We start from the raw sequence: 11,396 nt of genomic DNA, 5'->3' as shown, positions 1-11,396 counted from the left end.
GTGTTGGGGGGTGTCGTGGGGAATAGTTGCAGGACTGTCCCTTTGTCTTTCAAAGCTGCAGTAGAACTCGTTCAGGTCGTTGGCGAGGCGTCGGTCGTTGATGGAGTGGGGGGCTTTCGGCTTGTTGTTGGTGATCTGCCTGAGCCCTTTCCAGACAGATGCAGAGTCGTTGGCTGAAAACTGGTTTTGGAGCTTCTCAGCGTACAGTCGTTTGGCATCTTTCACTGCCTTGCCAAACTTATACTTTGCCTCTCTGTATATGTCTTTGTCCCCACTCCTGAAGGCCTCTTCCTTATCCAGTCTTAACCTTCTGAGTTTGGCTGTGAACCAGGGTTTGTCGTTGTTGTAACTCACCCTGGTGCATGATGGTACACAGCTGTCCTCACAGAAGCTGATGTAGGAAGTCACAGCCTTTGTGTACTCGTCCAGACTGTTGGTAGTAGTCCTGAACACATCCCAGTCTGTACAGCCTAAACATGCCTGGAGATTCTCCACAGCCTCACTGCTCCACTTCCTTGTCGTCCTCACAACAGGTTTGCAGAGCTTTAGTTTCTGCCTGTATGCAGGAATCAGGTGGACCATGATGTGGTCGGATTGGCCCAGTGCAGCACGTGGGATGGCGTGATAAGCGTCTCTGATGGTGGTGTAACAGTGATCCAGAATGTTGTCCTCTCTGGTCGGACATTTTATAAACTGTCTATATTTGGGGAGTTCGTGGGTGAGATTACCTTTGTTAAAGTCGCCAACGACGATAACTAAGGAGTCCGGGTTGGTCCGCTCCACACTCAGTATCTGGTCGGCGAGCATGCGCTGTGCGACCTGCACGTTAGCTTGCGGCGGGATGTAAACACCGACCAGGATGAACGAAGTGAACTCACGGGGGAATAGAAAGGCTTGCAGCTTATGATGAAGGATTCCAGTTCTGGAGAACAGTGCTGCTGAATCACTGTCACGTCGTTGCACCAACCACTGTTGAGGTAAAAACAGATTCCTCCACCTTTCGCTTTGCTGGAGAGTTCCGTGTCTCTGTCCGCTCTGTAGAGCTGGAATCTTGCCAGCTGCAGCGCAGAGTCCGGTATTAAATGGTTATTAAATCGAATGGTTTAGATCAAAGCATGAAAATCGATTTACAGATTAGTCACCGTGAGCTATTATGCAAAAAAGAATGGGTAAACATTTCAGTCTCTAGGTTCGCAAAGCTGTTAGAAACATACCCCGAAAGACTTGCAGCTGAAATTGGAGTGAACGGTTCTACAAAATATTGACTTAGCTGAGTCAATTGGACATTCCACATTGTTCATTTTTAGTTGTTGAATATTTCAAGAACTTATGTGTCCTCAGTGTGTTCCACTTCACAATAAAACACAACTTTGTGCTGTTCTAGCATATAAAACCCAAATAAAAGACAATGAAGTTTGTGGCTGTAGGTTGATATTGTATGTAAAAAAGTAAGAGGGCTATCAATACTTCTTCAGTGTACTCCAGTTTTTCACCCACAGCTTTTCTATTTTGTTTTTGTATTGCAAGAATTGCAGTATGTTTTCTTTTGTGTGTGTATTTTTTTTATGCTTAAGATTAATTTTAAACGGTATTAGATCCTACTAAAGACCAGATCAAGTGTATTATGCTGTGCTGGACTATTAAAAATATGTTTACTTTTTTATAACATGGATGTGTAGGCTCTGAAAACAAAACACAAAACGTTTCAGTGGTTAAACCCTAACCACCCTTTAACCATTTTTAACCACTTTCTGCGTAATTTACACCGAAAAAGGTCATTTCCTTTAGTGGTCTGGTCACGTGGTTTTTGAGGTTTACCCTCGTGCCCGCGGCGCGTACTCGGGGGTCAGGTGCAGCTACCCCGCATTAAGTACGCATGCGCTTCAGTCCGTACTCTTTCCTCCTGTACTTTTTGACAGCACATTGTCGACAGAAAATTTTAAATACTTTATTTTAATGTACTTGGACAAAGTTTGCGGGAAATTCAGGAAATGTGTTTACGCTGAACTATTTTTCTCTTTTTCGTCTCAAAGTTAGTTTGGTGACTTATTTTGCCTCAAAGATAATTCTTGGAGCTAGTTCCTTCTTCCGCTCCCTGCATGCAATGGACAGTAGCGACAAGTAGTAACCAGGACACCGGTGGGAAACGCATCTCCGGTCCGTAGGGTCCATTTCAACGCAGTTGAAGTACGTACTAGAGACGGTGAGTAGCTGCTGTACGCCACACTGTTTAGTGAACAGGAGTGAGAAGTGGGAGCTATTTCCGTTAGCTTACAAGGCAGCAGTATGTAGCCACCTGTTGCTGGTTTACTCAGCTTTAGCTGGCAGCGGTCAGGGATTATCAATATACATTTGTTTTTGTAATAAGTCTCACTCACACGATTTAACACGTTTTGTTAAGTCGACACAGTATTCGCAGTCTAATACTGTATTCCAATTTCTTTCTCGTTTTTTTCCACACGTCCGTATTTGTGTGGCTTTTGTTAGGACGCAGCTAAATGAGTCAGAGCAGGTTATCTAACCTGATACTTAGCTGACTGATGGTCTCAGTGTACAACTGAGCTGAAGTACATTTCTGATACGAAGTTGGGTAAAGGGTTATTCCACCGCTTTTATCAGATCTGAACTACCTGGGATCAGATTTAGTTACAATTTGAAACACCTAGGCTGGTCAAACCGAGACTAAAATATTCTACACTGTTTATAGTTTCTTTAATACGCTGTGTGTGATTTAGGAGCCATTTAATTATTTGGAAATGTATTACATGTGGAGATGAAATGTAGTTCAGATTCCTTATAATCAGTGTTTAGTTTAGCTCCATATTGGATGCTAAACTCAGCATCGTGTTTGTTAGGACTATGTTAAATGAACCTAAGTAGGTATTAAAACTATGGTTTAGCTGAATGATGCTCTCAGTGTACACCACTGTATGCCTAAAACTTTGACATCTTTAATGCCTTTTATTCATAGTTTTAGATTCCAACCATGTATTTTGAGGATTCCCTGAGATGTTTGGATGGCAGCTGATGATTGAGGTGTAGATTAGAAGGAAAAAGTCTGCTCTTTTGCCAAGCATTCCAGCACATTCCTTTGACAACCCTGTGTTCTTGTTCTGACAAGCATTCTGTGCTTTTATTTGTTGCCTGAAAACAGCAACACACCCGGCAGGACTGTACAGCGCAAGTTGGGAGGACAAAAGGAGCTGCTTGTTATTGTGCTCGTTTTAAATACAGTGCAGTATTCAGGTCAGTCATGTTTGTGGTACTTTTTATGTTTACAGTTTTTACATTTGACAGAGAGAGATTGCGCCTCGTTGCCCAGGCTGGCTGGGTCAGTTCTGAAGAAAGTAATATAAAAATATAACAAAATGCTCTCTACAAGGTCTTGCTTAGCTAAAGAAGCTATGTTTATGTGAAGCAGATTTCTATTGTTTAATTTAAAATATATTTTAGTTTTCCTTCAAAAGTACAGTTAAAGATATTTTCATTAAAAACTACATTATTAGTTTTCTTTCGCTTGCTTGTAGATTTTGTTACCCATCAACATGTAAATGGTCCTAGATTTCCTAAAACTAGCACTTGTAGTCGGCCAAAAACAACGATTGAATTGAATGGGTGTTTCTGGGGATGACAGATTAAATTAGTTGTGCTTTATTGAAGTACTTTAGTGTCATGGAACTGTGGGAGTTATATAATCAGATCTGTGTGCCATCATCAGCAATTTATTGACAGCGGCTTGCTGAAATCCACGCAGCACTCTCATGCAAATTGTTGCTCAGCACCTCATTTAGTGATGCCAGGGTGCAGAATGAACTCAGCACAATGAATGACTGTGTCTTTCAACTGGGAAATGCATGATGGGGGGGGGAGAGAGAGGAAGAAGTGGTATTCTAATGATCTAACTAAGAACTCATGAGATTGTGTCAAACTCCTGAACCACCGGTGCTGGATAAACGAAAGGCAGTTAATCCACACATTTCTGCCCCCAAAAATGAGAGAAATCACAGCTTTCAAGAATTGTAATGAGTCTGACCCTCAAGGGAAGTGGATAGTGTCCTAGTTGGGATCAAATGAGAGGCTACTTGTCCTCTGAGATAACCTTAACAGGATAGTTCTACAGGAAATTTGTCAAAATAGAGATTCACTTTTGTGTTTTTTGCAATGGCCACTTTTGTAAAATTTTGACCTACTACTACGACCTTTAGCAAATTCCTATTTCTCTTTGGGAACCCTTAATATAAGAAGATATAAGAAGAACCACATTCAGAATACATGTTCTAGCCTTCCTTTTGGTCAGGATCTATCTACAGTAGGAGCAGACATGATGTGAGAGCGAAGTCTCTGTAAAACGATAAAGATCTATAGAAATCTAAAGAATCAGCTTTATTGCCAAGTTTGTAAAAACAAAGAATTTGACTCTGGTACACTTTGCTCTCAGGGAAGAGTTTTTTTTTTTGTTATGTTTTGTATATATAATGGTGAAAATGGAGCATCTTCTGTTATTAACTTTCCTACAGCAGGTGTGTCCATGTGTGTTTCCTAGATAGTCTAGGATCTTACAATACACTGAGCTTTCCAAACAGCTGCTAACACTTCCAGATCCCACGTTTCATACTGGAGATTGAAAGCGCTAAAGCTTTCTGTAATACGGTTCTTTCTGTTATCTGCTTTAGAACGTGGACTGTGTAAGGGTAAAGCAAGGAGTCAAGATAAGGTGGGTTAATCAGTATCGCCATCTCAGTTTTCAGTTACAGTACCTCACTTATATATTATTAGCTTTTATTAGCTTTTGCTTCAAATGTTTGTACATGGAATAAAATATTTCATGGGATGAGTCTAATTTTTTTTAAAGTTAAGAGGTTACGAGCAGTTTTTATCTTACCTGCACTAGGTACATCTCCCAGCACATTCACTTTGATGAAATGGAGATTAGAATAGATGGTCTCTCCATTGTTGACAAAGGTAATGTGGTATGCAAAGCAAAACTATATCAGCAGTTTGAGTCAACGCTGTTATTAGTCTTTAAACTGCCTTATCTTCTGTCAAGCAGGTACTCTGCCAAACAGGAGCATCGTGCGATTAATTGAATACAAAGTTCTCTGTAAATAATCTCTTAATGTGCTGGTTTTCAAACTGTGGTACATGTGTCACTGGTGGTACTTCAGCCAACTTTAGTGGTACTCAAGTTATTCATTTGCCTTAAACTGTGATGTAAAACTGGAAGGCAGGATTATTGTGAAAAAGATGAGTGGTGGATGAACCCTTTCAAAAGAGAGTGAAGAGAACAATATTTAGAAACCTCCTGTCCTTCAAAAACATTTAAACTTTCATTCTGAGTTGCCAAACAAGAGTTTAGAATTTCTGTTTTCAGTAGAAGACCTGGCAGGTTATGTAAAAAGACCCTAATAGGCGAGTTAAAAAGGTTGACAAGAGCGTTATCTAATGCATGTAAACTACTAACCCCCTTAACTTCCTAACAGGATTCCACATCACAACATCTGGACTACAGCAGTCATGATATAAAAAGGGATGGGTACCAAATTCAGTATTGTTAGCGGTACCGACCGAATTCTGTACTACTGAGTACCAATTCATGTAAAATCAAACGGTACCATGTTTTGGTACCTAAACTCATCAATGTGATGCTGAGGGAGTGGAAGAGTGGGCAGTTTTCTATGCCAGACATGAACATAGCATTGCAAGATCAAGAGCGTAAGTCAGTATCCACTGGTACCGTCAACAAAGCATGTCTGATAGAAAGCGCTTGAAAGTCTGGCTCCACTCTGCGATGCAGATTACGCTCACTGCAATATTTGTGACGCGATGTTCAAGACCAGCAGCAGGAATACTTCTAATTTGAGGAAGCACCTGGTTAAGCACCAGATTTTTCTCGAGGCTGAAGAGACACAATTTTCGTCGGCCTCAGATCTACGGCTACAACTCCTGGCTTCGGCTCTGTTAGCAGCTCGTCTTCTGCAGCCAGAAACATGGGAGAAGAAATGTTGCAACTGTAACAAATGCACTGTTACAATACAAACAGCTAGATGTTATTTTGATATATTCTTTAAAGTTTATATATTGAGAATTAAATATGTTAAATTGAAAATTTGGGACATTTTATTATTAAGAGAATGAACATTTATTACCACATAAACACACAACAAAAGTACCGATGCCAATTCCCAGGTACCGGGCATCAGTACTGTATCGGTTCAAATGTGAAAGGTACCCATTCCTAGAAATAAGATATGTGAAAGATGGCAGGAAACATGCCTAAAACCTAAGACTGAGGTACAGAACTTGTACTTATTGTTGTTTTGGTTACAGTCCACTGTAATTGTGCTTAGCTTTCATGCTGTTCTGTTTGTTCTCGGCATCACTGACAAATGTAAAGAAGTTGGTCCTTTCTCATGTGAAAGTCTAGGAATACTGCTGATGGATCCTATTACCAAACCTGAAAATCTGGCTGCCATTTGAGCTTTGTATTCAGCTCTTTTTCTTTTCTGCTGAGGCAAACATTTTTTACTTGGTTTTTCTCTGACGGCATAGAGACAACTGTTTGAAGCTAGAGCAAATCAGAGTTTAGCTTATCTCCTCAGCCCTTGAATTCTATTTAAATGTGTGGCTGCCTGGATGGGAACCTGCGTGTTTGTCTTCTTTCACATGGTGTGGACCAGCTCAGCTGCTCTAGTCTTCCTGTTTGTGCTGTATGTACGCAAACACGCTGCTGCACATTAACTCACCTCAGTGTCTGCTGTGCTGTGAGCTGACAACATCCCAGGGAAGACATTTGAGAAGCGAACTGGGCTGCAGACGGGCGGAACTTTATCTGGTGAATTATTTGTGAGTTTAACTGCGTATCAACTTCTGTTTTCTTGAGAGCCGATTGAAACAAACGAATAATACATAAGCACTTTATGGTTGATTTACAAAAAACAATCAGTGGTGTAACAGGGTCAGATTTTTGGTTTAAAGTAGAGTATACGTTTTTATTGGACAAAGTTGGGCTGTTTACAAATGATAATTGTATTATTTAGTTGTGTCCCTAGTAGTTCGGAATCACTACAGTGGAGGAGTGAGGAACAGGTTCATGGTGTTGAATGTGATTGTGACTTGTCAAACCAGCTTGACTAAACCAAAGCGGTCCAGGCAGAGGCGTAGGCGGGCTTCAACAGAACGCTGACTAAAGCACAACAAAACGGTTTGCATTTGATGATGTTTCTCTTTCAGCATTGCTGACAATTTCCTGACAAAACTCTTCTCTTCCCATTCTGAGAAAACAGCGGAATGAAATCCTACACCTTACAAACTGCCTAGTCTGTAGATTTCTTTAATGAAACTCGAAGTGTATTTACATACTTACAGAAATACAGTGATCCCTTGCTGCCAATACATGCCACTGGAACCATAAGCCTGATAATGATCCTCAGTCAGTCTAGGTTGACACCATGACTGCATTATAAATTTAGATCTCTATAACTAAGGCTGGTTTCCCAGGAAGAGGTTCATGCTATGTGTGAGTCACCTTGGCTCTGTTTTAAGGGTTGGTGCTCTGCCAAAGGGCAGGTCGATACTGCTGCAAAGAACAACCTTGGATGTCATCATATTGTTGTCACACCTACTGACTTTGACCAATTAGAAATAGGAGCAACCTTTGAACTATTATGCAGCCTTCGCCGGGACAAAATAAAATATAATTTTGTTGTTTTCAGCTGCTTGTTTTGTCCTTGTCACTGTGATAGTTTGTGCCCCCCAAACACCTCCAAGCTGACGCTGGTTCTTAAAGCGGCAGGACACACAATTTAACAGCTTTCACATGTGAAATCAGCAGCTGGTTGATAAAATATGTATTTTTTTTAATACAACATTTTAGTCCCTATTTCCCTGTCTTTGCACTGTCTGATATATTATAACATAATAAAACTAGAAACAGGAACAACTTGTTGGGGTGGAGCATAATGCCAGGCCCGCCGACAGGGGGACAAACGGATCTGTTGTCCCTGCCACAAGTTAGGGGACGGGGCTCAGTCTGCAAATTGGAATCCAGAGCGGAGCAGATGAAAGTGATGCCGGATCGACTGCCCACCTTGGAGGGGAGAGACACAGTTAGGCTTACAGCTTAATTTAACAGCGTCGCTAACCCCCTCCACCACCCTACGTCACTACAACGTAAGAAGTCTTAACGCGTCCATCGTGAGAGTGTGACAGACCCTAGCAAACCTACCCATTGCGCAGTGGTACAGTTAGTGCCCCATATTCATAGACTATTCAATTACCAACCTTGAGACCCTTCTCTCGCCCCTCATTTGTTGTCTGATTAATATGAATAAAGGCCAACAGCATGATTTAAAAAACAAAAAAAACATAACATCTTACTAAGGAGGTAACTACCAACGGCTGGTAGTTCGTTGAATGCCCATTTGATACATGATTTTATTTCTCCACTTTATAATCTGTAAATATTGTTAGATTACGGTGAAATAAGTTAAACACATACAGATGTATGTTTTTATAGATGTGCTATACCACATTTGTGTTAGGCCAGTTGTGTGTAATATAATCACTGTATAGATACAGCTGCTCTGTGAAGTCTCAGAATTTCCCAAGTCCTGACCATCCACTTAAACTAACAAGGTAAGGAAAGTATTAATCAGAGAAACGGCAAAGGTGACCCAGGGTAACTCTAGAGGAGCTGCAGAAATCCGCAGCTCAGCTGGGAGAATCTGTTGACAGGACAACTATTAGTAATCCACTCTACAAATCTGGCCTTTATGGGAGAGATGCACTAAGGGACCCATTGTTGAAAGATAAAGGGCTGTATGCAGCCAGCCATGTAGGGCAGGTTGGGTGCACGTAGGAGAACAAGGTGTTCTGGTCAGATGAGACCATAATTGAACTTTTTGAACAACATCCAGAATGCTGTGTGTAGCAGAAAATGAACTGTGCACATCATTATTCCTACTGGGGTATCCTTGTACCTTGTATCCTTCTTCATAGTGACACTGACTTATCCTCATCAAAATATGCACAATATTAGCATGATACATGACTTTCTAGGGTGCAATATTTATTGGGTGTTCTATGTCAGATGTCATAATTTTCTGCTTTGCCTATCAATATATGCCAATAATATATTCATCCTGTTGGATGCAGGTACCCAAACAACACGCTTGTGCCCAAGATGCTAAAACTCACAGGGAGTGTTGGAAGCATCTTAATCACAGATGAGAAAAAACAAGTGAGGAAAACTTGAATATATATCTGTGTAGGCCACTGATGGATAAAAGCAACACAATTGAAATGAAAACAATTTAGTTGTTTCTTTCAGGGCCTGGAATTCACTTCTTAAAATGGGGGGGAATTCCCCCCTTACATGCTTAACATTGGGGGGATTTATTCACTTTATGAAGGGGCTAATACTTATGAGCTTCCCTGTCAGTCTTACATGGTCCTACTCAGAATAATACGTAGCTTTAATTTGGTGTTTCTTCTGCGGTCCTAGTAGTCATCTTAGGTGGCTCTCTCTTGCTTCTTCTCTTTTCACTTAACACAGAAATATTTATAAGCATGGAAAACTATCCAGAAAATAATTGGATTACTTGTGAGATCAGCTATAGATCTTGTTGTATTCTTACCTCTGATTGATACATCCATTACTGTCCTTAATATTCTCAGTTTTTTTTCTGAGGTGCATCCATAACTGCCTCTTCTCTTTTTATTTTAATGCCCTTCTCCTTTCCTGTTCTCAGTCTCTTCTGCTGCATCTCTCTTCATTAGGGTTGGGCATCGTTTGAATTTGAATGATTCTGATTCCTAGCGATTCTCGTTTCCGATTCTTTTAAAAGGCAGGGTCACAAAGCTTTACATGGTTGAAATTAGCTAAATAACCAGAGTTTGTTCTTGATGAAATAGAGTGCCACAGAAAGGTTGCAGCATATATTGTAAAACGTTTTCCCAATATATGTTGTAGCCTTTCTGGGGCACTTGTTGCTCCGACATCTTGGACACTGGTGAATGAAGTAGCACACTGCAGAGTCTGGTCAACCGGCTGGGTAATGTTTGAAATTTCATGTCGTCCATGAAAAAATACATGGGCTAACGGTCGAGTAGATCTTGTTAGCTGCTTAAATGTTGGTATAAGACACATTTTATAGTTTTACTGACATGATTCTGACTGCAGTGCAGTGCTAGAGTGTAGTAGCCGGAAGAAGAGTCAGTGGAGGAAGGCCAGTGCAGCATGTCAAAGACGGTACACCTCTACACCATGAGTCCGGAGGTGTTTAATCAGGTTGGTCGTGCACCCTCCTTACTACAAGTGCTGTACTGAGCCGACTGGTGATCTTTTATTAAAGTTAAGCCATGTGTTCCGTCGGCACTACATACTGGTCATGGTTGTGCACACACTTCGAGTGATTTTTCTTTCTTGTTGTTCGGTGGTTTCTTCTTCTAGTCGGCGGACTAGGTATCGGAACTAGGAATTGAAATAAAAAAATTTGAATGATTCCGGGAGAATCAAAATGTTTGCCCCAGTTCCAATCATTTTTCAATACTCGATGCCCAACACTACCTGTTGTGAGTCAGGCGCTACCTGTTTGAGGATCTGGAGGATTTGGGTCATTACCGACATCACTGGTATAGGTGCTGCCACCAGCGCTGATTCTTTCTTTGCGTTTTTGGGAGCTGGCTCCTCTTCAGCTGATGTAGAGTAAGATATTTGTTTCAACCAGTGATTCATGTTTAGATTACCTTATAGTTTAAAGTTGTGAATCTGGTTTGCTTGCAAAAGAGACACTGGGACAGCAGAGGGGGCTCATACTTTGGAGAAGGCGAGAGGGCGCCAAATGTGTAGCAGTAGTGTTCTTCAATTTAGTTTATGGCTCTGATGCAAATATCCACGTTATGACATATCGCTCTTTTTGTATGCAGGAATTTGCTGCATTATTAGAACTATATTTGCAGGAATCAACTATATAATGCGCAATACCCACAATCCTGAAATGAATTTAATGCCCCATGTATTTTATTTAGGATGATAATCCAATACAAAATATTTTTGATTAGTGTTGATCTGAAGCATTAATGTCACTGTCTGGTTTGTTTTGCTTTCTGTTCTTTACTAAATTCTGTGTGGTTAAAGTATGAACTTCAAACTATTTACTCCCTTAATTGCACTTTTACTGTTGTAAGTCAAAATGTATTATTGAATCATTAAATGCGTCCTAAACAAGATCAGATGCAGGAAAATGGCCCCAACTATGATATGACCTCCGCCAGGGAGTAAACGTTCCTATCTTGCAATAAAGTATTAAGTTTTTTAATATGATGCCTTGAATTCTGCAGTCATCTAGTATGAATCCTATTTGTGAATGTGTCATTGAATATTATTTTGTGTGAAT

The 11,396-nt window shown here is 40.6% G+C and overlaps 1 protein-coding gene across 3 annotated transcripts in view; it reads left to right on the top strand.

The window, feature by feature from the left end:
* Positions 1-1,875: 1,875 nt before the first annotated feature.
* The window catches only part of phactr4a (phosphatase and actin regulator 4a), a 41,781-nt gene continuing 32,260 nt past the window's right edge, over positions 1,876-11,396 (top strand). The window contains exons 1-3 of one of the 3 annotated variants that reach the window (XM_047383690.1): positions 1,876-2,203; positions 3,155-3,246; positions 4,674-4,714. The gene's annotated coding sequence lies outside the window, so the exon portion shown is untranslated. The remainder of the gene's footprint in view (positions 2,204-3,154; positions 3,247-4,673; positions 4,715-11,396) is intronic. The other 2 variants (XM_047383688.1, XM_047383689.1) reach the window with 2 other exon arrangements.

This window comes from Girardinichthys multiradiatus, chromosome 13 (assembly GCF_021462225.1).
Source record: "Girardinichthys multiradiatus isolate DD_20200921_A chromosome 13, DD_fGirMul_XY1, whole genome shotgun sequence".
Lineage (NCBI taxonomy): Eukaryota > Metazoa > Chordata > Actinopteri > Cyprinodontiformes > Goodeidae > Girardinichthys > Girardinichthys multiradiatus.
Note: the sequence above shows the minus strand (reverse complement) of the source record. Positions and strands in the feature narration are given on the sequence as shown.